Here is a 27,864-nt window from a genome sequence, read left to right as displayed (position 1 = left end):
TCAGTCACACTAGTGCCACCTGCACTGGAACGTCATCGCTGGCCGCCTATAAATCACACCGAGACGCCGGCTTAGCTCGTAACAGCCAGAAAATAAAGTGAAAAGCAGCAGTACATAAGGTTCAGACCAGCTGCGCTGACAGAGGGAGATGGCTGTGTAACACATGCACATATGGCACAAACTGCACAGTCAAACAACTCCTGGGAGGCTGAGGAGGAAATGAAGGCTGGTGCTTCATCACTGTCCCAATCACTACAACCCCCGAAACGTCACGTGTGCTGCAAGGGAAGATGCAGATGTGTGCAGAACTTTGGCCCGCCTGCTTCACCTAATGCTTAAAGCTAATGATGTCAACAAACACCTGTTGCCATGGCACTTAGCCGTGCCCTGGTACGGATAAACAGGCGTGGGAGCCGGTTGGCCAACTCTGGCAGGGAGCTGCAGCGGCGGCAGCTGGCATGTACACTTTCATCTGGCAGAGAACTTGAAAAGGCATAGAGAAGTAAACCCACTGATTCTCTTTAAAGCGGAGCTCTCTGCTACGATTTTCGAGTCTCATCAGAGTCCGGCCCCAGACTGACACTCGCTGATGAGCTGAAAAGGTGGCAGAGTAAAGAGACTGACAGAGAGCAGGACTCACTTTGACAGCCAAAGCCTTGCGCAGAAAAATTCCCACAGAGAACTTGACACGTTAAGGCCAAAACCCTCTGAGCCAGACGCTGCAGCGTTATACGAGTCGGCTGAATTGGATTAATGGTGGCTTCGCTGTCACTGCCAGTTGTATGAGTGCCTGATTGTGTGCAGTTACACACATGTGAAAATGTGTGCATGTATGTTCTGGCTGCACACCACAACAACGTCATATTGATATGTGAAATGTGACTTTACATCTTTATTTAGATAATGCTATATCGCGATACGGTGTAAGTCTTATCTTCTCCCAGTGGCGGAATCAAAATGTGGGAAGGGCAGGGGCGGAAAAAATAAAAGGGCACCCCGGAGGGCCAATAGGTTTTTTCTAGGCAACAAATCCAAAACAACGATTTGAAGAGATTTTCAAAAGAGCGTATAATATTATTTTAAGTCCACATTGCCCAGCTGTAATTTATGCCCATGGGTGGATTTGCGTTAGATGGGCACTTAAACGTGTCTTTGAGTGTTTGAGGGAGTGCTTCCCATCAGTGTATACACTATCCGCGTTTCCTCTCGGCCGCCAGGCCTTCACAATGACATTGTGAAGTTAGTTCTTCCTGCTTTGGGCTAAGAAGGGGGAACACTGGCCCCCGAGCAAACTCCACTTCCTCTAATTTCTATCCGTCTCTCCTCGTCCCCACCTCCGTTCCTTTCCTCCCTCCATCCGCTCCCTTGTTCCTTGTCAGCTGGTGGGGAGATCCAGATGTGAAGGGGGACTTGGACAGGATAAGGGAGAGGGAGAGGGAGAGAGAGAGACAGAAATCCACATCCCCCTGGTGACAGACTTCATTGTCCAAGACCTTTTTGGACAAGGCATTTTAGACACATACACACAAACAATTATGCGCGGCAAACAATGGAGTCCCTCTAGACGACAAGGCCCCGATTGTGCGCGCGGGTTAGTGTGTCTGTATGTGTGTGTGTGTGCATCTGGCGACAAAGCAAATCAATGGACAACATCTTTGCAGGAGATTCGGTGTTGATATTTAGCTGGCTTATTTACCAGGGGTCTTGGCCGGGCGTGCGGCTATTGTTCTCGTTCAGTGAGCAGGGAGGAGGAAAATCAATACGGACCTGAGAGAGAGCGACGGCAAACGGTGATGCAGCAGCACCGCGTGTCTCTTTCTCTCTCTCTCTCTCTCTCTTTGCTTCTCCTTTCTCTCCTCCGTCTAGGTTAATTTCAGGAGCGAACAATTACGGTTTGATAGTAATGGTACTCCAGATGTACACAACGGCAAACACATGCGCTCCACACACACACACACCCACACAGCATGTAGCCATGTGTATTAAGTTAATAGAGTGAGTCAGCAGAAAAGGGAGGTAGTCGGTAGGAAACAAGAGTAGAGCCTCGAAAGGCTGCTCACTACTGGAGCATTACTCACGCTCAAGTGTTACAAGTCTCTCGAAGTGCTTTTCACAGAACTTCACAGTCTCCACTGCTTCACACACCACCTCAACTTTCACCAAACTGAGAGACGCTGAGGATAAATCTCTGACAACGCAAAAGCAAATGAATGAGTTGGTTCCTCTCTCCTGGCAAAAGAAAACATAGATAAGTCTGAATGTCAGTACTTACCGCGAGGCAGCTCAGGTCTTAACCCCGGTCAGTCTCTCTCTGGCAAGCTAAGGCAGACTAACTCTCAGAGAACAGGAGCAACAAGTCGTGTACAGTTGGAGAACAATGCATGTCTGCCGGAGCGCAGCAGCAGCACAGCGTAAGCAGCGGAGACACAGAGAGGTCCAGTCATCAGGCTGCTGCTCACATGGGACGGCGAGAGGAAGGGAAGGGGAGGGGAGGGGTAGCTATAGGATAGGCTACAGTAACTTGGGTTTTGGGCAGGGGAGGGGGAGGGATCTCATCCCTCGCTCTGCACATCTCGCTCTTTTACTCCCCCCCCAACTCTCTCTTCTGTCCAAAAATGTTTCAGCAAGTTTCACATTTCTTGCCTCCTTCTTCCTCCCTTTGGTCCACTCCCGTTTCCCTTCGCTGCCTTTTGTCCTTGTTGTCTTTTTCCCAGGCAAACACCACACGCCTCTTTGTCGCCCCTCATGCTCCTTCAAAAGGTGAATCAGAGTGCCGCGGCCTCACCTCGCCACGCCTAAGAGGTGTGGTCGCGCTAAAAATAAAGACTGCGACATGTTTTGCTCACATTTGTTCACATGCGAAGTGACACGGCCGGCTGTGTGAAGGGACACAGTTCTCCTGTTGACTCATTTGTCTGTAACGGTTGTACATGCAATCATGGGAGAAGGGGAGAAAATTGCAGGGCTGCTCAAGTTTTTGGATCCGTCTCTTTCTCTCCCCTCTGATGTCACTCCCTTTTTCGTTTTTTTTTTCCTCCCTCTTTTGCTCAAAGGCCCTAATTCACAAGTGGCCCAGATACCACACTGTACGGGGTGGAAAGGAAGAAAAGCAAAGAAGAGAGTCAGAGAGGAGAGTAACCCGATATAGCTAAAAGCAACAATTATTTGAATGAGTCACTCAGCAGTGAGGTTTTGGGCTTTTTTTTCTGTTAACTGGAGAGAAAGAGAGACAGAGAGAGAAGAAAAACGGGGGGAAAATCATCCCATTTTGGAACGCCGCACCTCTTAAAGGACTCCCTGAGGTCGTGGGAGAGAAGAAAGGAAGAAGTGGAAAAAAAAGAGAAAGCAAGAGAGGGGAATGGAGGGGCAGAGGAGGACAGACATGGGCTTGGATAGGCACCATTGCGACTTATTCTCCTCCTCATACCCAAATCCAGCCTCCGGGACACGGCTCACCGAGTCAGTCTTTGCTGACAGAACCTAATAACATAGGGGTACGCCACTCTTCCAGACCCAGGGGTGATGGTGAGCAGACGCTGACACACTGGCAAATAGAAAACAGATCGTGGACACACAAAGCATACAGCCCAAAGAAACTCAAGAAGCAGCTCCTACAAAATGCGACCGCAAGAACTCTGCTTGGTCCGATTGGGCCGCTTTTGTTTTCTGCTGGTTTCCGATGCTGTTAACAGACAAGACAGTGTGAATGAAGGCTGAAGAAATGCTCAGTGTAATGGCTTCATTTTCAGTAATGTTTTCTGATGTATAACAAAGCCATTTCCACGGCAATCTTCGCCCCGCTGCAGGAAATGAGAAAAACCTGTGTTGAGACAAATTGTATTTCCCCTTATCCTTAACCTGAACCCAACATTAGGCCGAACTCCATACCAGCCATCCCAAGCACTTATTTTAATCTTTTAACCAAATCATAGGCACTGAAAACGGCAGTGCTGTGAGAAATGCTGATTGAAAAAAGGCTCGCACAAAAGATAGAAACACCGTGATGTAAATGCCATAATTCTTACATTTCCAAGAAAAATTCTTGCAAAGACAATTTAGTCTCTGATGGAGATGTGAAATCAGATAAAAATGGTGACTTCATTTTCCTGGGAGATTTTGCATCCCGTGGCACACAAACATGGATGGTGAAGCGAGATTCATACAGAACCAATCTAAACGCCAATCGTGTCATTGTTCTATAACCATTACACTGTCACAACATTTACTACATAAAGGATATTTGTCCCATAAAAATCTGTATGCTAGCTGTGCAGTGTGACGCTTCTCATAAAAACTTTGTCTGAACAGCATGAGTACATTGCTATCGTCCGGTGACACTCCGGCCAACCTGTATATCTCTTTTATAAACTAATATTACAACTGACCTGCATCCTGTTTAGACCTGCCGTCACAACATTTAGAGAAGGAAATATAGAGCGACGGTTTGTGTAAACACGCGGGCGGAGGAATTACAAAAAAGTTGCTGAAGGAGACTCTCAAGGATGTGCAGCGCGGCCAAAATACATAAACAGACGTGTATACACATACAGATGAGGGAGTACTGAGAAAATGCGGTCAACATTCTTTGTTCAAGTGGCGAACATTTCCTGTGTAAAGTATTTCTGAGCAAATAACTGAGGCAGGTTAGGATATTCTCTATTAGGCCATCTGGTTGGATCAGTCAGTTGTAATCATGTTTACAACTGACTGATCCACCCCAGTGTTTCTATGTGAGCATGTAAAACAAGTAGCAAAATGATTTTTATTTGAATGCTGACAAACTACAGAGCACACGCAGAGCAGGGATGCACATCAGCGTTCGCATGCACAAAATATTCCAGTTTTGGCTTTTATTCGGAAAAAGACAATATTCCTACAAGAAGTAGGCAGTTAACAAACACAGCGTCTGACTTTAACTCATTCAGCAACCTTCTAGATGGGTCAGTGTTGCGATATCCGTGCTTATCCAAGAACCTGTTGAAGTCGTGCTTCTTCTTCTGACCAGACATGCTGCCATTTCCCTTGGGCGTGCATCTCTATCCTAGCCTTGCAAATTGTTGGCTAGGCAACACATAGAGCCGTAAATGGTTGAGAAGCTGTGGGAACCAGGCTTGGCCGATATCCAAAATGTATTATCACGATATTGTCCTGCCCAAAAATGGTGACAGATGATGTCATCATCACTTTGCTCATGTAGCTAGCCAATCACCTCTGGGTGATGGATGATGGGGTCAGACTGCATGTATGTGTGGCGTTGCCCTGCTCACGACATGTATCACCATTACCCCCCTGTTAAAAACCTGAAATTTCGACAAACAGGAGAGCTGGCATTCTTAGAAAACACTACATTCATACCACTGCGTACATTTTCTTTTTCAGAATAAAAGCCTGACGATGCCCTAACAACTGTTCAGATGTCACGACATTCGATAATATCTAATATTGGCCCAAGTCCAGCATGAACCCCAATTGAGACGCATATCCTGAATGTATACACATGTCCAAAGAATGCTCCAAATCCAGAATAATATATCCCGCCTGTTTTAATCTGGAAAAAAGCTACACTGTGAATCAGCCCTAATCTGCAGTGTCCAAATTAAAAAATCCTGTTTACACGACCTGTATCAAAGTCTAAATATTGCCTTTTTCTTAATAACAGTGAAATATATGTGTGCATCTAGACATAGCTGATGGCACACGATCAAAAATGTACAACCACACATACGTCGGCACAGGCGGACACATAAAATGTTTATTGAGCCGTCTGTGCAGTACGCAGGTTGCTTTCTGGCAGGTCCGGGAACATCAAAGAGTCCATGCTTTCCACTGTTGCTGGAGGCTGAGGCGCTACACTGATGCTGAGCAGGCATGAAGGTCATCCTTGTTAAAAGCAAACATGGTAGTAAACTTGCAAGCCACAGCGGTATTTTATATTACCACATGGTTCATGATTGATACAAAGAAGGAGCCCCTCTTATAGTGTTGTGAAGAAAACACAAACGCAACATTGTAGTGACGCCTCGTATAAATCAAATCAAACCGCCGATCATATTGTTTGCAAAGTCTCTGATCTGCTGGTCGGCATCTTGCGCTACGTATGTTTTTTCTCTTTTTCTCACACAGCGCAAAAAAAAAAAAAAAACCTCATCAAAACCCTTCGGAATCAATTAGCAGAATGTAAATAGGCCATTCAATTACTGTTAGCACCAAGCACTGTCCTTGTTCCTCCTGAGGCAAACAATCAAGCGGCAGACACAAATTAATGCCAAACAAGAGCACTTGTCTAAAGTCTGATCACCCACTCGCAGTGGATGGCAGCGCTGGGGAGTGTGTGTGTGTGTGTGTGTGTGTGTGTGTGTGTGGGCATGAGTGTGGGTGTATCAGATCTCCAGAAGCTTCTATTCTGTCTGGATTTGTTGATGTTGGTCAGAAACAGGTCAACTGTGCTGCGGTACAGCTGGAAAAGATGATATATTATAGATGGAGTCAGTCTAACACATATCAATATTCGCTGTCCATCCAGTGCAGGGTTAACAGGCCAGCCAGTGGGCACAGAAGACGGCTTCAGAATACTGATCGCTGTGACTGGATGTAACTAGACATAATGTATATACACACAGCCATCCTCTCTCTCTTTCTCTCTCTCTCTCTCGCTCTCTCTCTGTCGCTCTCTTTCACACAGACACACACACACACACACACACACACGCGTGAGTCTCCTTTCACCATCTGCTAGCCAAGTCTGGGTAATAAGTCTGAGAACAGAAAGAGAAAGAGAGACATGGAGGACGTGTGAGGCTTTTACAGCTTTTCAGAGACAAAACCAGAGAGAAATTTGACAAAATGCCTCTGCACCCGCGTGTGCACACCTGCTGGTGTTTTTTTTTTTTTTTTTAATGCGTCAAAGGATTTTTTTGACAGCTCAACCGCGCCTGACAAAATTCAAAAGCGTTCATGAATTTTAAACAAGCGGCGGTTAAGGAATTTAGCGCCAACATCGCATTTAAGCCAATTTATATGCAAATGTGTAACAAGTGGCAGCAGCGGTGCACGAAGGAGCGGAGAAGAATTAGCGCCCCACTCATTGACTTAACTGACCCGCTGCACTAATACAGACTCCGCCGTTAATGAGCTCAAAACACACACACACACACACACACACACACACACACACACACACACACACACACACACACACATACCTACTGTAAATAAACGGTGCCTACACAACACTCCATGTTGCCATTTTTCATTATATCTTTCCTGCTTGTTCTCAGAGGTAATCCCATTGACCCCACTGAAATATGTGTAGCATTCTGCCACTAGATGGCAGTAAACATCTGGTCTTACCTACACGCTCACACACAGGGACACACAGGGATATGACACAGGGTAGGCATGCCAGAATGGGGAGTGAACGTGATGAAAGACCACAGTAGAAAGCAGACAACCAGGCTCAACCGCAGAGCACGTAGGACTGAGGCTTAGAGACAAACAGGCTGAGGCCTTTTTCTGTCACGCAGTATCACTGCACACCGCAGTGTTCAAGTTTACAGCTCCAAAGTCTGAGGCGACACAGCTTATAGCTGTGAAGCAAGAGGTTATTCTTTTTTTGTCTGTCAAGGCCTGTGGATCAGACCGGTGGTTTGTTGAGATGTGCTTGTGTTCTCTTTCAAGTAGCACCATCGAGCTTGGCTGCGAGATGAAATGAATGAGACACTGTATAACATATTAGTATACAGCGCTGCAGGCTGTGCGGGTTTGCTGGTTGTGTGCTGATGAAGAGGGACAGGCGAGCTGGAGGAAGCAGAACTCCATCAGGGTTTAGCCTGGAGGGGCCAAGAAGCCGTGGCATTCAGGCGCACGATGACGAGCTGCGTAGAAATCTTTTTTTGGCTTTTTCTCGCAGAGTGGAGACTTGCAACATCCTCTCGCGCCACTGAGATTAATGTCATCACTCTTTTTCTGCTTTCTGTATTACATGTAGGACATTACAATTGTTTACCTAATACGTTCCTTCTTACCTAGCATGAAACATGGCTGCTCGCGCCTTCTTGAGTGAACGTTAAACAGATTACAGGCTGAAAATGTTAAATTACAGCTAAATTGCAGTGGTGGACTCTGGATGTTTGAGGGGCAGGGGCAAAAATAAATAAAAAAGGGCACCAGCTGTATGTATGGGGCACCAGCATGCAGAAAGTCGTGACATGTTTATAGTGAGGAGAGGACACTTCACCACGTTTTGTCTGTTAGAAGGGCACCCTAGAGGGCACTTTATCAATTTTATCTACCATACAGGCACGTTAGCACACCAACTCAGCTCTGTCTAGACTAGTATAGCCTTATACAGCTGCTAGCGTATCTGCTGACTCTTAAACAGTCTCAGAACTTCCTCTTCTTCTTCAGAACTTTATGGAAATCCCCCTTCAACAAATCACGATTGTTTAGAATCCACGCTTTGATCACCGCAACTCTTGCCAGATGCAAAAAAGATTCAGCACGGTGGATGTTTGACACAGTTATTTTATAAAAGCAAAATTAGCCATCTTTTTGGAATATGCAAACTATAAGATGTAAACAGAGTGGCTCCTTTTTCTTTGGAAAATGTTTGAGCGGAACTTGGCTAATCAAACAGCATGCAGAAACACAACAAAGGCATGTTTGTCGGTCACTGGGTATCAAACAAAATCTTAAAAGGGCCCTGAAAACCATGAATTCCAGGCTATTAAGTGCGCCGAGGGTTTGGATTGATGTACTGTGTGCCTTCTGCTTTGAATACTTTGGGTTTAGATCCATTTCTCAACCCCCAATCCTTCCATTACTTTTCCTCCAACCATTCAAGTCAGATCCCAATATACCAACCCTTGTTCGATAGTACAAGAGATGTATAGTGAATTCCCTCCAAGCATTGTCACCACCTAATATAAGCAGGTGGTTCTGGAGCATACGCACCCACAGAAGATCGCTAGAATCTTTCTATCATCCATACTTTATATATTTGAAATCTTCCTTCTGGTCATCCTCGACCTCCTTTCCCGCTTGTCTCACTCTACCTCGCAGCTCAAATCACAGGTTTGGGGCCAAGCAGTCAAGTCCAGAGTATCAGAAATCCATGGGGAGAGATGATTGCCTGTGATTACAGTCTGTAATGCTCCTCTCCCTCCGACCATCTCCTCTGGGCTCATCTGGCCGGGCCTGGCTGAGGCAACGCTCACTGCGCTCTGTAGTCATTAACCAGAGAGGGAAAGGCTCACCAGGGACGCACTAACACGTTTCCCTTCACCTTGACATTGCCTGGAGGTTACACCGTTCATTTTCACTGTACGGTTGTGGGAGGCGAGAGTCATGTGAATCAAGGGTTTTCTGATACATAAAAGGTCTCTCTGTGTGAGGTAGACCCTATTCCCCAGGCGACGTGCTCTGAAGTGTTGGAATGTGTGTCGATGAAAGACACGTGAGAGAGGTTGTGAATCTATGTGGATTTATGTGGCGTTATTCACACATGGCTAAGCATAGTTGGAAAATGGTGTGAGTATTGGCAAGAAACACCAGCCTGAGCCTTATTTCATGTCCTGACACATGATTGTTTGTCTGAGTATCAGTCAGAGTAGATCAAGTCTGTCTTCTCCCATTGGCCTTGACTAAGGACATCAGGCTTAAGTCAGAAGGTGAAAAGACAACGCTCGTAAAAAAAATTATTACTGTTATTCTTTGGAGAAATTAGCATTTACATTATAATCACTGAATGTGCAAAATATGGATGGCCCATGTGTAGCCCATGTCTGAAACCTGCGGTCTTTTTGATGGCCAGCAGGGGGGCGATTCAACCAGTTTCAAAAAGAACTCCAATTGTATGTAAGCTTATGAGAAAATGACCCTACTTCTCGCTTTATTCATTACCTCAGTAAACATTTTTCTGATGAGTTTATGGTCTCAGTCGCTAGTTGCAAGTCTTTTTTAACACAGCATGGTGTCCATTTTGTACATTATGTTCCCGTCTGGAGTTAAAATAGACATTTTAAGACGTTGCTACCTCATGATTGACGTATCCTTGGATTTGGAGTCAGATCCAATCAGGATATCCTCCCTAGCTCCAGCGACATGTCCAAAAATGGTCACTTTTGGCAAAACAAACAAACAAACAAACAAAAAAATGATGCCAATGGCATAATGCCAAATTCAAGGCTCGGACCACAAACAATAGATGATGTCCTGGTACATTTATATGCGAGTCAATGCTGAATGGGACAATTTACATTGGGTATTGGGTATGGACTGTATGCGAGGCTACTGGCTATGGTTTTCTAGTAACCTGTAACCTTGCTCGACAGTTGTTTTCACTTGCCTGTCAGTCAAATTCCCGAGGAATGATTGACAGCTGCCCGTGGCTCTTGTAAACGTGTCTGCTGAATTAACCCTGTACTGCCCTCGGGAGGTACCTTCATGTGATCCTCCCACCACTTTCACTCTCCCTGTCCTCCCCTCCCTGGAGGGTGTTTAGGTAAGGGTAATACCGAGCTGCCATCGGCATGGCTGGTCCTGACGTGTGCCTCCCCCCACCCCCCCAACCCCTCACCCTCCACCCCCCCGGCTCTCTAGGGATTGGAGCCCAGCCAGCCGTGTGTAATTAAAAGCGCATAAAGACAGATCAAGCTCTCTGCCGCTCTTTTCTATTCCAGAATGCCTTGAGGCTGAACCCACTCCGTGTCCTGCCACTGTCAAGCTCTGGGGAACTCATTTATTAAAATGCTCAATAGCTTTATCCTTGATTTTTCTCTTTTTAAGAGAATAAGGATGAATTAAATCTCATCTGCAGGATTCAGACAATAAGGGACTTTATATGTCAGAAAATAACCTTCTGCAAAAGAGTCATGAAGGCCCATTAATTAAATTTCCCTTCATGAATTCATTAAATCATCCTTTGAGAAGAATATATATGCACTTGTGTGTTTCCAAAGCCAAAACGATGGAAATATACCAATTTCGAACTACCTCTACCTTCTAGTACAGCTATTTATACAAGTGGGAGTCCCTGACCGAGCCACAGGTGCACTGTACAGTAATATGTCAGTGTGTGTCAGGTCAGCAGCCTTTCACTCATTCTTTGGCCGGTTTCCATTTCAATTCCACTGCTTTTCATCCCGTTGAACTATTGTGTCTGTGTAGGCTGCACGAAATCCATCCTGTCAGGACAGGGAGTCCACACATCATCACTCAATTTCTCACCTTGCCCCGCTTATTTCCTCCTCACCTTTGCCTGTTTCCAGTCTCTTAGACAGCCATAACAGCTACATGTGAGAATCTGGCTCTGTCAAATGTGACTGAGTACCTTTTTTTTCAAGCTCTAAAATCTGTCAGTAAAATACACTTTAATCATTGTGTTGCATGATATTGTGACAATTCTATTTCCTATTTGCGTTGATGAGCTAAATCCATATCTGCCAATTTAAAAATAGCTTTTTCACTAATAAAGGTTTGTGCAGCATTCTGATGAATAGGATACGCTCTCACTCGGCATACAGTACGAGCGCCAAATCTGCCAAAGATGGGACGAATGCATCTTGGCTCCCCATGTGGGTCCCTGTGCCAGTCGCTGAATCTTTTTTTAATCTCTTGCTTGCCTCTGTCTCAAATTAGTAATTTAGTTTCTCTTCGCGCCGGCGAGCGAGTGAGCAGAGGAGGCGTGCTGTTTTTATCTGCTCGAGAGTATTCATATTAGACAAATAAAATGAGAGCTCAAAAAAATTCAATTCTCACCTCCTCTGAGTGGCTGCTTTCTTGTCACAAATCAGATTATTTACACCCACGGCGAGCGGGGCGCCCTAACGCCAGAGTCATCAACAATTCTCGACGGCTTGCCAGAGGAAGTATGGGAGGGGAGCGAGTGCATGGCACGAAGGACTTAAAAGGTAAAGTGCAGTTCATCTTAGTGCTGACTTCGGTGGTAATATTCTTCTACAGTGTTGGCAGTGGTGGATGTGAACTATCTACACCCTTAAGGCTTTCTCAGTGAGGGGAATTCACAGGCAGAGAAAAAAGGAGTGTATTAAATAACAAGGGGTTAGACCACAGTTAATGATGTGTTGTATATTTTGCAGACGCAGTGATTGTGCATTAGTAAAAGTCCTGGGTCTAGAAGACACGGTGGTTTAGGCGGCAGTGGAACGTGGAGATGATGGTTTTGGGGGTTTATTATGGGGTGACTGACGTTTTGTTTTCTGTCAATGGACTAAGAAACTACCAGGAAATAACTCCAAAGGTTCCTGGAAAACTAAAGGTTCATTATTTTCTACGGTTTGGGGTCACATTATAAATTATAGCTGTAAGAAATGTTTTTATGATCGTGGATAAAAAGTCTTTTTTGTTGTTTGGTTGATAGCCCCTTTCAAAACAGTTTTCTCACAACGAGCCTTCAGGAGATAAATAAGAATTTACAAATGCCCTGTTTGATGAGCCAATATTGGCTTTGCATTTTTCAAAACAAAATCGAAGGATATCAACCCAGGGATGTGTAATCAATGCAAATTTATGAGTGTAATGCGATAGCCATTTAAGATAATCAATATTTACCGCCTTACTGATAACCAAGGCTGCTTGTTTATGGCAAGACGAGGCGTGCCCTTGAGGCTCTATTGGAAGGTTTGTTTCTTCATACATCACTACACACACACAGATTTGTGCAAATGCAGCCTCACACACACGCCGAAACACACACTGTGTGTGATAGCCCCACCGGGTCACGGACCCCATTACCGCGACAGGTTCCAATCTTGTCCAATTTTGGCCAGCGTGGGCCCACAGACAAAAGCTCTGGCATGGGGTTACACTCACAAAACAGTGGAATTAAAAAAAAAAAAAAAAAACAGGACTGCAGAGCGAAGATGGGAAGAGAGATTTGAGACGTGCTCGCAGTGTGACAGACCGAGCGTGTGCTGATAAAATGGAATTATTGAGCATCGTCCATATTTACCCACACCTACACAGAGAGAGAGACTGAGGTGGAGCTTTCTGCACTCATCGGAGGACTTTCATTTGCGACAAAATGAGCTCTCCAGAGAGAAGAGACAGACATGCCTGTTTGTCCAGACAGACCACCACTATGTTGACAAGTCTGGGTCGAAAACACAGAGTAGCGTGCTTGTACAAGGTTGCGGGATCTTCCTCTAGCTCTTAGAAAATGATCTCTGGGCATCTGTGAAAAACACCTCACATGATCGCTGCCCTGATCACGATCAGCGACGTTTCTCACTCAATGAAACATCATTTACGCTCTTTGCCGTAGTTGCAGGTGGGTGATTGGTTCGTATCCAACCTTTGGCCCTTTGCAGCATGTCACGATCACTTTCTCATCATGTTCTGTGGCAAACCAAGCTATGAAAAGGCCCAAGAATGATTGCAAAAATGTTCTGATTTTGGCAGAAGGGAAGTGAAATTGAACAATTAAATGTTGTCATTGGAGGTCTCACTGATTGGTTACTGTTTGGACTCGCCATGTGTGTCAATTAACAGCATTTCTTTGTTATATTAAGAAATAATAGTTCGGGCTGCATTTTGTTCACCTAGAAATGCAGTGCTGTTACAAATTAGTTATATATGAACATTGTTTCTAGGAGACGGGGCTGCACTGATGAATGACCTACTTTGCCATTAAGGTATGAGGAAGCCTTTGTAGAAAACTGCATTGTAATAGTCTAATTACACGCAGCCCTCGGGCCATGAAAAGCCTTGGATCTCTGCTGTCAGCTCTGTGTGAAATATGGACACCTATCCTGAGCCCCTCTCCTCTCCCGCTCCATCTCTGTTCCCCTTGGCTGCCTTTAATTACAGATAGAGGGATAATGGAACAGCAGAAGGCCGAACCTGCCAAGAGAGGGGAAATAAGAGCGACCAGTGGCGGTCACGGAAGCCAGCAGTGTGCTGGGATTAGGAATCACCTTTTTCCTGGGGAGCAGGTATGGGGCAGTGTGGGCACAGAATTGGGCGACCCCACACCCCCACCCCACCCCCACCCCCATGGAGAATCGTCAAAAAATGATTGATTGCCATGTCCTTACTCGAGATGGAGCCACGCTGGAGACACATTGGCTGCACGCATCACCTAAGCCGGCGACGGCTTACCGACAGTGTGAACAATGGGACACCGTCAGTCTAGAGATCCCTTGCTCGACATTACTCAAAGAGAATGAGACAGAACAGGTGAGCTTGAAATAATTATTCGCCGGTGTTGGTGTAATGCCATTATAGTGTTTCAGTGTGGTCTTTTCTCAAGGTTAATTGATGAGAATTAATGGATCGCAGATCTGGGGGGGTGTGCGCTGGTGTTTGTTGGCAGAATGTTTCATAACCAGCCCTGAAGCTACCCAGTGGCCCAGAAATTCCATTTAATAAAGATTAGCTCACTCCTTTTTCTCGCAGACCTCATTCTCCTTCTTAATTAAGAGATGAAGATAAAAAAAAAAATGGTGGGCCACGAGTATCAGAAAATATCCCCAGGACTTCTTACACAAAACACGGCTCAGAGCCCACATGAAAGGCCGGGGACGCATGCATATTTAATGCCTATTGGAAACAGCTTAGATCAGTTCCTTCACGGAGAGCGCTATGGAGACCTGAAAATACTCTTACTATAACCCTCTGCTCCTTGGGCTGTGTGAATGTGTGAGTAGGTATGTACCGTACACTGGTGTCTGCAGGGGGTTTGGGGTGGGCTTCAGTGAGTGTGATTGCACAGCAGGACTTGGCTTCCTGTGTAAAGGAGAGTAGCACGGTGGGGGAAACACACGCATATCCACACATTACAACACTATGGGACCATTGTCCCCTGCTTCATGAAATAGATTTCTTTTACGCATCCGAGAGCGGAAAACACGGGGGCGATTCTGCGGGACAGCCGCCTTTATTGTCCTCTAATCGAAAGATAACACTCTGGTTGGTTAAACCACCCATCGAATAAAAACCTAGAGGGAATATTCTACGTCCTCGTGTTTAGACTCAAGCAGAAACCAACATAAGTGTAAAAAATGTTATTTTATTCAAGTGAATTCACTTAAGACTGCTGTGTTCACTTAGGGCACAGCCGTATGTGTCTCCAAAAACAGACAAGTCTCGTATGCTAATGGTCATAAACTAGACACACACCCTACCTACTGAGTTCAAACAACTACAATAAAGTCTAAAGGACCATACCAGCTGTTTTTTACATGGTGTAGTCCATTTAATACTAATGGCTCATACCTTACACTGCTCACCATGTGCTGCCATATGTTTAAAGCAGCATAATGTTAACTGTCTTTCCTTAAAATAACAGCTTGCAACATCATTTGGACGGTACAGGGTCTTGTAATAGGGTGAATAGTGTCTCTGTCCCCCCCATCACTTTTTTCTGCACTACGTGACTTCAGTGAGAGGGTAGGATTGCAGCCTTACATACATGTTTACTTCAAGATACAAATTCTTGCCACATGACAATATTAACAATGAGTTAAAAAATATGTAATGAGTTAAAAGTATTTTGATTTTAGCATGTAACAAATTGTTCAAGACCTGGATTTTGTATTCACGACAGTTGGTGTTGCATTTAGGAACTGTGGGGGGCACCAGACTGCACAAAATACACTTCTGTCTACAGTTCTGCATACTGTTGCTTTACAGAGGCAACAAACACACATGTGCATACACACACACATTAACACACATAGCATGCCATTAAAGGTCTTAGCTCTCAGGACAGGTGTTTTTTATTATTATTATTATTATTATTATTATTTATTTTTTCACGATATGTGCTCATATCCAGTAGACAGTCTCCTCGGGGGTTAAGTATTAATTTAAGTCAAATAAAGTCATTCATGCGTTCCAGCTCATTTCCATCTCTGAACGATTAAATCCAGGTGGTTCTTGCATATCATTACACTGCGAGGAGATCACTGTCAGAACTGCTCCTCGCTGTTTGCTATTCTCTTTTGCTCTGATTGACCGATTGCACATACTCTGACCTGCCCAATAAAGTCATCGGACGTTTCACAATTTAGTTGGCCAAACACGAAGCCAACTAAAAGAGAAAAAAACATGCAACTTTAACTACCCCACCCCCACCCCTTCTCTCCTCTGCTCTTGATTTCTTGCACTGCCGAGTCTCTTCCCACTCGTCCTTCACTGATTGTTTATTCTGTCTCTACTGCTTTTTCTACACCAGCCTGGCTTCTTCTTCTCCTTCCTTTAATCTTCGCTTTCTCTGACTCCTTTCATATAGGCTGCTATGACACCAGGGATTTGATCATCTTTGCTCAAATATGAGGAGAGAGTTAGATGGCTGGAGGTTAGAATATGTAATGTCCATCCTTAAACCCTGCAGAATGTCCCTCCTTGAAACAATAAATGGCGATTGAGGTTTGGAAGCATCCTGGTATCCACTGGACAGGTGACACACTGGTCATCACAAGACCACCTCCTCGGCTCACACTCAAGAGTTATGGGCGACTTATGGAACAGCGCAGTGCCCTGCTGTGTCTGCCCATTCAATGTAAGATCTACGCTGACAGAGTGCTGTTTGTTTTCCTAGGATGGCGACTGGCATCATCCTCAGAGACAAAGGTTGGACAAAGGTGACCTTGTTTCCCTTGTGGAGTACATGAATCACTGGAGGAATCACAGGAGCTACTTGAGCATGACCAAGGGGGAACACTAACACTCGTAAGGAGCACCCTCAGAGGGAAAATGAAGCACACCTTGCCACTTGCTATCCCGGGGAAACAGATATATTAAGATAGATACTGTGACATTCAGAAAATAGGCCTGAATGCAGCATCTCTGCTCCACAGAAGTGATTAAAGAAGTTCTTTGCTCTATGTTTTTTTTTTTTTTTTTTGCTTTGTCTGTAGATTTATGTTGCACACACTAAGCATTTCAGGAATCCAAAGCAAAAGGGTCAAGAGTCCATTGGGACCAGGTATCATTAAAGGACTATGCTTTTTATTTTTTTAGTTTGGCATGTACGAATTCATTTAGCACAGCTGCTCTGATTCGTCAGCTCACACACACCTGAGCCAGCACCGCTAACAGCACCAGAAGCAGCTGCTAGGTATTCAGGAGAAATAATGTGTATACCGGTGTTTTGGATCCATACAATAGACATGATAAGTATCCTGGTCTCAGTAATAATATAGATTTGACATATTTTCTGTAATTTCTTCTGTATAGGTTCCTCACTTTTTCCACACATAGATAGTATCATATACATGGATATCTAGTTCAACATGTAAATATTTCTGTGTAATCTCATCTCATATTATTCCGCTGTTTTGTTATTTTCTGTGTGTTTCCTGGTTATAATGCCCTTCATTGGCTGGTGCTACTATACAAGTGGGGCCAAACACATGTTGTTTGCTTTTTGGAGCCTTTTGCAACCCTGTCCCTAAAAACATGGGCTTTTTAAAAAATGGTTTAGCTTTTGTATTGACTTTTTTCCAAACATGTCCTTCCTCATTCATCACATCTTCTTGTATTTGGAGAGGCCCCTTGTTTAGAACTTGACTTACAGATTTAAAACCGTCTTTCGGTGTCACCGTCAAAAGCTGAGAGACTTCCCCTAAAAACTGAAGGACACTACGTAGGCCCTCCAGTCTACTTCACATCCAGCAGGAAACACTCAGTTGGAAAAGCCTCCTCCATTCTCTGTGGATTTAGATGACTCTATTTATAAGAGTACTAATCACTGAGCCACAGTGCCACCTATTACAGCCATGCTATGTATGTTTAATGCATCACAGCAGGATGGTGAGTACAGGAAGCAGATGGATGCCTCTATACAGATTCAAGGTCATGGTTTGCCAGCAGCAGAGCTCCTCCAGCAGGTGGCTCTCCTCTCTCCTGGGGCAGCTAGCTATAAAACGCGGAGCAACATCTGTTTTTTGCCCCCGCGCTGGTGCATATGTGAGGAAATGACACAAAACACACAGACACGCACAGCTGTATTTTCTGGATCAGATTTCGACTCTCCCAGAGTGACTTTCGAGCAGCTCCCTCAGAGACGAACTGACTTCGTTTTGGATGCATCGAGTGCCACGCAGAGAAAATAAAGCCGATGGAACTCTACAAACAGCCTGCCCTTCACTTGATTAAGAGCGAGACAACAGGCAGAGCTCGGCGACACTGCTCGATGGCAGCAGCCTTTGGCTTGTTGAACTTTATGGGGGAATGCAAATCAGAGGGTCTGAAGGACTCTCTGAGTCGCTCCCCAGAGCTGAAGGGCTGTTGGGAAATCTCCAAAAAGGGCAGACGTGCACAGAAATAGAACACTCCTTCATGCATACATATGTAATGACACCTAAGCATCAGTCATGTTAAAACTATACTCAAAAACCTACAGCGACAGCTTCTTTTGTTCTGTTTAAAAAGATGAAAATAACCTTCAGTGAACATTTAAAGGAGACACATTATGCTGATTTTCTGGTAACATTTTTTATTTTGGATTACTACTAGAATAAGTTTACTTTCTTCAGTGCTTGAAAAACTCATCATCACGTTTTCTCATATTGTTCAGTGCTGCAGCTCTCTCTGTATCCCTTTTTGTTTTTAGCTCCTGTCTCTTTAAGGCTCCCCCCTCCTCTAATTGGTCAGCTCACACATGGCTGACAAAGCACTGCTAACAACAACATAGCAGTTGAGCTAAATCAATTTCATGTATCAAACTAGCTACGAGGCATACATTAAGCAAACATTTTAAATGAAACACTGAATGAAAAGAAAAAAAAACACTGAAGAAGCACAATAGGTCTCCTTTAAACATCATGCTAATCCATCTTCCATACTGCTACTTCAGACTGGAGATCAAACATACGGCAACAATACATCTGCACTCACCAGGGGCGTGGAGGATTATATTGAGACCCATTTCCCTCCTCAAATCCCACTAACGCCATGTTAATTATTCAAAAATAGAAACTCGTTAACACAGTAAATATTATGACCTAATTTCGTCGAGATTGGGATTCGGAATGATTGGAACTGCGTGTGCACATGTGTGAAGCTTTTACATGTAAAAGGGAGAAAAAAACTGTTTCAAGGTTTACTCTACCAAGCCCATCCAGAGAATTTGTGCAGCCTTGTGTAGCCACAAAGACCTTCTTTAAACAAACAAACAAAAAAAGGTCGCCGCTCTGGATTCACCCAAATGCTCTGCAACCTCAAGTCCAATAACATCTCAAATAGGCAAAATCAGAGCAAATGTTTGTTCAGATGTGTCGTGTGTGGGCAACATGCACTGAAGATTGACAGGGAAACACAATGTGTGCACAAACGTGTCTGAGCGGAGTGTGGAGTGGTGCATGTGTGTGCATGTGCTAGGCAGCTGGGTGTGTGTGCGTGTGTGTGCGTGTGTGTGCGCGTGTGTGCGCAGTAATGAGAGTGTAGGCAGTAATGAGAGGCTGTGTGGAGCTGGTTCCACTGCAGAGCCATGCTGGGTACACTGTATTGATCTGCTCCACCACTGGGAGGACTGGAGCTAGATAATGATGACTATCTGTGATCTTTCATTCTCACCCTCTATGTCTCCATCTCTTATATCAGCCTGCCTGTCTATCTCTCTGTTAAAAAAAAAGAAAAAAAAAAAGACATTTATGTTGATCACACTTGCAGTCTCTCTTATGTGCTCAATCTTTCAGGGAAACATTTCATAATGGGGATTTTTATAAATACTTAAGCTCTTTGAAAGTTCTCAGCAGAGAGGATTACATTTTGTCATTTCATTTCCTCTAAATATTGTCTTGCATTCGGTCCCCAGATGCAGCGCAGTTGTTGTAGCCCTGACAAAGTGCTGCTACACAGCATCAGCTCTCAAAAGGCTTGCGTCTTCAAAGCACCAGACAGCGTTTTATGTCGGCATCAGCCAGACTACTGGAAGTCCTTTTTTTTATGTTCCAGCAATTCCTGAAACAGCACCATTCCTTTGTGTTGAAATGTTTCCCCTCCCTCTCAGACACTTACACCCAGAAGTATTACACTCATAAACACCTTTAACTCAAACCAGAAAAATGGTTTTGGAAACCGACGAGTTGGAAAAACGGGAAAGCCTTGAATTCAAATTGGAAACAAACGACGTGGCTAAAAAAAAAGGAATCCTTCCAATAAGTGAGGACATACATTGTTAAATCCGCTCCTCCAGAGAAACACAGATGGATTGTTACCTGCAGCACAACCAACTGCACAAGAAAACTTAAAATGGCAATATGTAGTTTTGGAGAATTGTAATACTAACAAAATTACTGATGGAAGAATACAAAATCAGATATATGTAATCATTGCATAACTGAATAAACACACTGTTCTCAGAGGAAAATAAGGACCAGAAAACTGTTTGAGGCTATAAAGATGGCAGGGTCCGCCACGTATAAACAAAGTAAAACAGTTTGAAATTGTGTTGTCCTTTAAGGTCAGTTTGTTTATTCAGTTCATTCAGTTTTGTAGACAAAAAAAGAGTTTATTTCATAAAATCAGCCATTGAAGAGCTTTCTCTTCTGATTAAAATGTTCTCCCCAAAAACTATGTAACGCACCTTTAACTTCACTGCAAAATGACAAAGAGAAAGAAAAAAAAAAAAAGAGAGATCAGAGCAAACTGGGTCACCCATAAATCCTTGACCCTTGTGCAAGGATGAAAGCAAGCTTTAGTGACAGCAACTGAAGGTGACAAATCTATTCATAGATTAATCTTTCAGCTACCGATCAATACGTCGATACCGACTTAGTGAAAACTCCAGCAATACCGATTCCAAAGGTGCTTCAAATACATGAGAAAAAAAGACCTCAAGCTCCACATTAAAAGAGCCTTTAATCCCGTCACTCTCTTTTGAAGCTACATTATTCAATCAGACACAGCTCTGTGAACAACACAGACATCAGCTTGATGAGGAACCGGCGCTGGTCATTTGTCATCCACATCTCAGGCCTGTTGACAACATGCTCAAACATCCTCCTCGTATTTCGCCACATCGTCACCCCCGACTGCTGTTCTAATGCGCCCATCATGTCAGCTTCATGGTCGGCTGGAGCCATCATTAATCGCCGGCCTCGGATTTCGATTGGGTGAATAATGTGAATAATTGTTTGCTGGTGGCCAATAATTGGGCGATTCACTTGTCAGTCATGTTGATCAGTGATGAACAGGGGGAACGTGCACGGAGGACGTTGGGTCGGTGGAGATTGGTGAGTGTTGCACGTATGTTTTTTTAATCAGTGGTTGGAGGAGGAAGATGGTAAAGAGGGCAAGAAAAGGATTATGATGATTAATAATAAAAAAAGAGGAGAGTAAGGCAAACCACCAAAAGAACAGCTCCCTCCATCCTGAAATAACATGGCTTCCCCTCATTTCCTCCACAGTTCCATTTCATAAACACATCATCTAAAAAACACAGGCAGTGGTCGGAGGCTGAGTTAGCTATGTTAGTCTTTACTGTGTGGTGATGAGTAAACTCAATTTTGCAAAAGAGGGTCCTCCACTTCCAACTGTAAAAGTGAGAGCGAGTGATGATGACCAATCCAGATGTCCAGTAGTAAGTGAGAGCTACGCGTGTTCCCGGTCCAACACATACAACCACACTCACATAAGATGTTTAAAATAAATAGAAAATGGTGCACATTACATTATTTCTTACAAAGACAGTCCATGTTCCTTGTTTCAGTGACGTGATTTACTCCGCACATTATGGTAGTTTCTGTCTCTGAGACTTTACGCTTAAATTTAGGACACTAAATGATCTGCATTACCAGATACAACTTGACATGACTGACTAAATGTGTGTTTTATTGCCATTCTAATGAGCTGGCCCTTTAAAGGAATAACTTGGAAATATGTTTTGCTGCTTTATGCCAACTTGTCCCCTAAATATGAAGCTACACTCAGCAGCTAGTTAGCTTAGCTTAGCAAAAAGGCTCTCACCCAGAGAGAGCTAGCCCGTGGCCTATTCTCATTATTATTAGTCATTAGTTTAGAAACATTGTGGGGTAAAACTCTGACTAATTCTTGTCCAGATACAGAAACTTTAGTGGAAACCCTGCTGTTTGTGAACTCCAAATCCCCAGCACGTTAATTAGCTTTAAAATGGTGTAGGTGAGTGGATATCATTATGAAATGGTTTTTCTCATTCTCGGCAAGAAAGCAGTAACAGTATTTCTCTAAATAAGACTAATCACAAACTTTATTTATTCTAAAGTTCTGCTAGAGGGTTTTGAAAGTGGAAGCAGTGTAGCAGCAGAAAAAGAATATAATCATCAATGATGAAATGGGATGTTGCAGGTTCACCAAAGCCAAAAAACTTCCCTCAGTTTACCCAGGGCCATTATTTTCATCACCACAATTATAAGCTTATTCCCTGACTTAACCATGCAGTGAGTGTATCTGGGAGCACTTGGGCAGAAAATGGCAAATTAAAAATGAACATTCTTATGCTAATATATAAACAATCTACCTGGATTTGCGTGTGTGCATCTGTGGGAATGTGCACAAGCCCAATGTGAAGGCACGTGCGAGAGACGAAGTGTGTACAAATGTGTGTGTATGTGTGCCTGAGGCAGAGTGTGTATCGTCTGTAGTAGTATGTCCTTGGGGAGCAGAGCCGTGTTATTACAGGAAGTAATCTCATGAGAAAATGGAATATTCATGAGTGCCATGTTGCCCTTAAAACAAAGCTCCATGCCTCTCAAAAACATCTCAAACGGCCATCCATTCGGATACAGAGGCGGATTGGCATTTAATAAAATGAAAGATTCCACATGCATAAACATTAAGCACTGTATGAATGTCACTGAAGAGCTCCATTTCAAAATGAGGCATCTACCATTTGGAAGAAGAAAAAAAAAAAAAAACAGCAAGCACTGGCATGAGAATGAAAAACCCACAGCAAATATCACTTGTGATTTATTTTTCCTCAGCCAAACAAAATGTAACTCCAGATATAACTGCTTCCATTTTATAATTAAACCCCTCAGAAAAGACTTAATAAAATAAAAATGCCCTCAATGTGCAGCCACAACTAAATATAAACCATCATTGTGAGCGGCAGACAGGAAGTTTATTTATTTATTTCTATTAACACAATGAGCCTCTCAGCCTTGGAGTGTCGCAGAGAGGCACAGAAAAAACAGGACTGAGTGGGATGGCCATTCTACAAAGATGAATGACAGATTCTCAAGACTATTCACCGGTTTTCCTTTTTCACATTCAGTCTTCTCTGGCTCTTTTTCCTCGCACACACACACACACACACACACACACACACACACACACACACACACACACACACACACACACACACACACACACACACACACAAACCAAAGGGACCTCAGCAATTACCCCTGAAATAACCTCCTTGATTGATATCTCAATTACGCGACGCCATTCTTGTGTGTTATCTTGTCTCACACACGCTCCTCCCGCACCCATTCTCAACCGCTCCATGGATGCTCAGATGGGGAATGGGGTGACCTTGTTGTTTTGTTGTCTGGTGGGGCTCCTTTTCCACGTGCCTTTGTCTGTTTCACTGCTTTGCGTCCCTGATTTTCCCCTTTTCATCTTTATTTGCCCTAAATGCGCTTTAATGAATTAGAGACTTGGGCAGCTGGTGAAACAAATCATGGTTTCAAGGATGATTTTTTTTGTTTGTGGATCTCAGAACCATGAAAAAGGAGTGACATTCAGCAGAAACATCCATTTGGTTAATGAAATACGCTATTTTGCTTTTCCTTTTTCCTTTTTAGTATTGAAAGAGATGGCCCTGATTGGTCCACTTAATAGCCTCACATTTTCTGTCTTCTCCTCCAGCGCTTAGTGGCTGTGCTGATACAAGGGATTGTGACCTGTAGTTCCCCCAGTAAACACACCTACCTCTTCAGATGTTGAAATCCCTTCGGCTTCTCTTCTTGCGCTGTAAACTGGAGGGCGGCCTGTCCGCTCTCTCTAGCCGAGAGACACGGCTGTGAGCCAAAGGGTCGGTGTGTTTACCGGGGAAAGTACAGCTGGCAAACCGCTTATCACTGCAAGCAACAGAGACAGGCCAGCGCACATGTATGAATTCTCATGGCAGCGTAGGCCGCTTGTGTTGGTTATAGCGTTAGCTCGGTGAAGAACCAGTGTGCAGCCACAAATCAGTTTTTTGTCCCAAAGGTAGAGAGGCAAAGGAAAGTGAGAAAAGGTTCCTCAAATCAGCTTTGTCAGATTGTGATGGTCAGCGTTGGAGCATGTGTAGGGTAATAACAGAAGAATGATGGAAACAATGAGGCCCACATTTCTGTTGTAGCTGCCGTTGCACATCTGTCGGAATGTGAGACAAAAAGCAACATGAGGAGGAATGTATTTTTACCTGAACACAGCGGAGAAGACGAGTCATCACAGGCAGGATCCACATAAAAGGAAAAAAGAGAAAACAAACACCCGAATTCAGCGTCCTTGAAGTCACTTGATCAACATCCCACTATATCATTAAGACAATTAACCAATCATTACTGAAGCATTAACAATTAACACTGTTTTGAGTCAGAGATGCTGTTGGCTGTAAAGTATAAGCAGCTAATGATGCCTGGGATTGCTAATTGATTTAAGTTAACTGCAGCAATTACTCTGAAGTCAGGGGTGTCAGTAGTCCGGGCCGAGGACTGCATTTTGAACAGGGGTTCAGCAGCAGTTCAGGTTGTGATTTAACTATTTCAAAAACTCATTACTGTACCCATTTGGTTTGGGTCCCACCTCGAGCACCGGGACAGCTGACAAGCAAAATACTCCCCATGTTTTATGAGTGGTTGGAACAGATCTGGATGAAGTGAAGAAACGGGGCCAGACAACAGTGCGAGCCAATATCCAAAAACTTAATGAGGCAACTGTGTTTTTAGTTTTACAGACATGCAGATGTCACCGAATCCACCCAGACAGCCAAATGACACATCGCGAGTGACTGTGATCCGTTTACCAAAGTGAATGAAAATAAATTAAATTCTCTTGCACTCCGCGGAGGTAAATTGCTCGAGGCGTTTGCTCAGTTACAGCTAACAATTTCATGCTGTCAGTGTGGGTAGGCCCATATTCAAGAAAAACCTCTCATTTAATTGCCTCACTCTTTTTGTGCCACTCTTTATAGGAGCTGTCCTCGGCAAGACTGATCACCAGGAGAAATATGACCTCCTGTCTGCAATAACATACTAAGTTATTACTCCCTGTCCACTGAAATGTTCTCTGCAGCCTGCTGGCTGGAGCGTTGAGGTCTATACAGAATTACAGTTGGTCTTTGCTCAACATACAGTCAAGGTTTTAAAATGATTCCTCAGGGGAAACACATTCTCACAAAACTTCTTTAAACCTTAATAGATTTTTCTTATTATTCAACGAGCTAAAAACACAATCTATCTTGCCTTTCGGCCAAGACCCAAATCTGACAAAACGATTATGGTATTAAGTTGTTCCTATTACACATCAAGCTGCAGGGGGAGAGATTGTGAGATGATTCTGCTGTGAAGTCTGGAAGCCATTCTGAGGTATTAGGTTTTCTTTCGATCACTAACCTTTTTTCTTGAGCTCGGCTGCATCTAATCATTCTTTCCTTTTTTATACCAACCTTTGTGAAACACGGGGCACAAAGATTGCAGAAGTAGCAGGGAACATGCAATTTCTTCTGTTTATTATTCTAAATGCTGTATCACAGGCAATTGGATGTGTTTCAGTTCTGAGAGGCTTCTTCAGTTCTGTACTGAAGAAGGCTCTCGGATCAGAGGTGAAACGTCTTCAAGGAAGTGAAACTCGTCCAGTTGCCTGCGATACAGCACTTAGAACTTAGTGGATGACTGAGAAACCTTCAGCATACTTTCCCAAGTTGTGCAGCCTAAGTAAATATAAAACTGTTGTGCAACTATTAAGAGTGAACATAGATTTGGTCATATTTAAGGAATCTAAAATCCGATGACTGCAGCTGCTAGACGACGCCAACCTCAAACTCTGAGCCAGCTCTTGACAGAAAAAGATTTCCTTTTCAACAATTCCACACAGCATTATTGATCAACCATCAGCTATTTAAGCCACCTGTCCCTCTAAACCTTGAACATGTGGGTGATGACGTGATGTTAAGCTTGTACTCCACTCGGACAGTGGAAGCTAGCCTAGCCTAGCTTGCTAATATTAGCAGTGGTCCCCATTAGACAGCAGTTTTGGCTTGTGTTTTTCATCAACACTGTATGGTCAAACTCCCGAGTAACGTTTGCTTCCGATAGGACTGAGCAACAGCTGGTGTCATCTGCTCTGTTCTTCGTAGAGTCATATTACACACTATTTTGCCAGTGCACACATACTTTGTTGCACCAGTCAAAATGCCAATTACTCATATTGTCAACTGGTATGAAAATAAATAAATAAATAAAAGTTAAGTCTCTCTTCTGATATTAAATATTTAATTAATTCAAGCTACAACAGACTTCAAGCATGGACATTCATGCCAACCTGCGATTCTGGATTGTACAGTGGATGCTGTATGTGCTGTTTTTGTTTTGTTTTTTTACTTGTTTTACCTGTTGTTGTTCCTATGTGACTGCAAACTGAATTGCCCTGCGGGGATAAATATATTTGTTTGATTGACTGATTGATACACATCTGAGCAAACATACATTTAAGTTCAGCATCAGCGTCCCAATTTTCAGCTGAGCATTTTTAAATCAACTGCAGCCGAGCTGAGTGTACATCATTAAATGCCTCACTAAATTGAAAACATGGAGTGATGCAAATGATCCCGAACAGTGATTTGCGGTATTTTAAGTGATATGGTGGGTTTTTATAGCTCTTCTACTGGGGAAATGATTGACTGGTAACGCTCAAATAGCCCACACTGCCGTCTCTCTCTCTTTTGTCTCATCAGACACACCTACAGCACACCTCCTACGCAAATTTCTCTGGAACCCTTTTTGAAAAGAGAGTCTGTACCGCTCAGTCACTAATGATCCGCTGTGCGTTTTTTCTGCTGATGGGAACAGAATAGAGAAGAATAAATGTATCATCGCTCTCGCTCGCTCAGTCATCCCGCTTAGACTCACAGAGATTTCCATCAGTACTGGTGCCCCCGAGGCCCAAACTCAGCTGATGATAAATTCTCTAGCATTAACATAAAGATCAAGTCACGAGGTCAATTGTTCAGGCTTGTCTCTCCACCAGGACTCTCAAACCTGTCAAGAGTGTTGCCATGCTTTACGGCCTCAAACCCTCCCCTCTCCAAAACCAATGTGACACACTCAGACCTGCGCACACACACACACACGCTTAATGTGACAGTCTGTCATTATAATAATATTCCTATTTAAATGCATGGACTGCTATTTTGCTGAAGGCCCTCGTGTGAAGTGGGCTTCAGCGTGGACAGATGTGTAGATACGCATTTTTTTTTTTCATCCATAGATTCCTCACAGGTCACCGCAGTGATGGTCTCGGAGGCTTTTCACAGGTAATTCAACACACACTGAATGTAAAAAAAGTCACTTTCCGTGTCGCTGCCTGAAGAATCACAATAGCAGCCATTATGCTTCTTTCAAGGCAGCATGATCTGTCTTTTTTCTCAGCACAGAGAGCATGGCAGTAATTATTCAGTTGCAGTGGCACACTACCATGTAGGATTATATACTTGTTAAAACACAGCTCAGGATCAGAATTATGTTTTGCTGAAATGCCACATAGCATCTGTGGAGAGAGCGGGCGAGCTGCTGGTTTCTGTCCAATGCTGAGATTTTCAGCTCTCGGCTCCGCCTGGCCAACTGTGTTTCAAGTTCAAACCTTCTATCTGAGGCAGAGAAAGTCACAGTCGACGACTTGTTTTCTCATGGAAAAACCTTCTTATGAGGCTGC

At 43.8% G+C, this 27,864-nt stretch overlaps 1 protein-coding gene across 9 annotated transcripts in view; it reads right to left on the bottom strand.

Moving 5' to 3' along the window:
- sash1a (SAM and SH3 domain containing 1a) overlaps positions 1-27,864 on the bottom strand; it is a 270,190-nt gene that overhangs the window by 74,992 nt on the left and 167,334 nt on the right. The window contains exon 1 of one of the 9 annotated variants that reach the window (XM_037085805.1): positions 2,273-2,383. The exons of the other annotated variants lie outside the window; for them this stretch is intronic. The gene's annotated coding sequence lies outside the window, so the exon portion shown is untranslated. Of the gene's footprint in view, positions 1-2,272; positions 2,384-27,864 lie in introns of those variants that run through there. 9 annotated transcript variants of the gene reach the window in all.

Source organism: Acanthopagrus latus, chromosome 22 (assembly GCF_904848185.1).
Source record: "Acanthopagrus latus isolate v.2019 chromosome 22, fAcaLat1.1, whole genome shotgun sequence".
Lineage (NCBI taxonomy): Eukaryota > Metazoa > Chordata > Actinopteri > Spariformes > Sparidae > Acanthopagrus > Acanthopagrus latus.
This window is presented reverse-complemented; position numbering and strand designations above follow the sequence as displayed.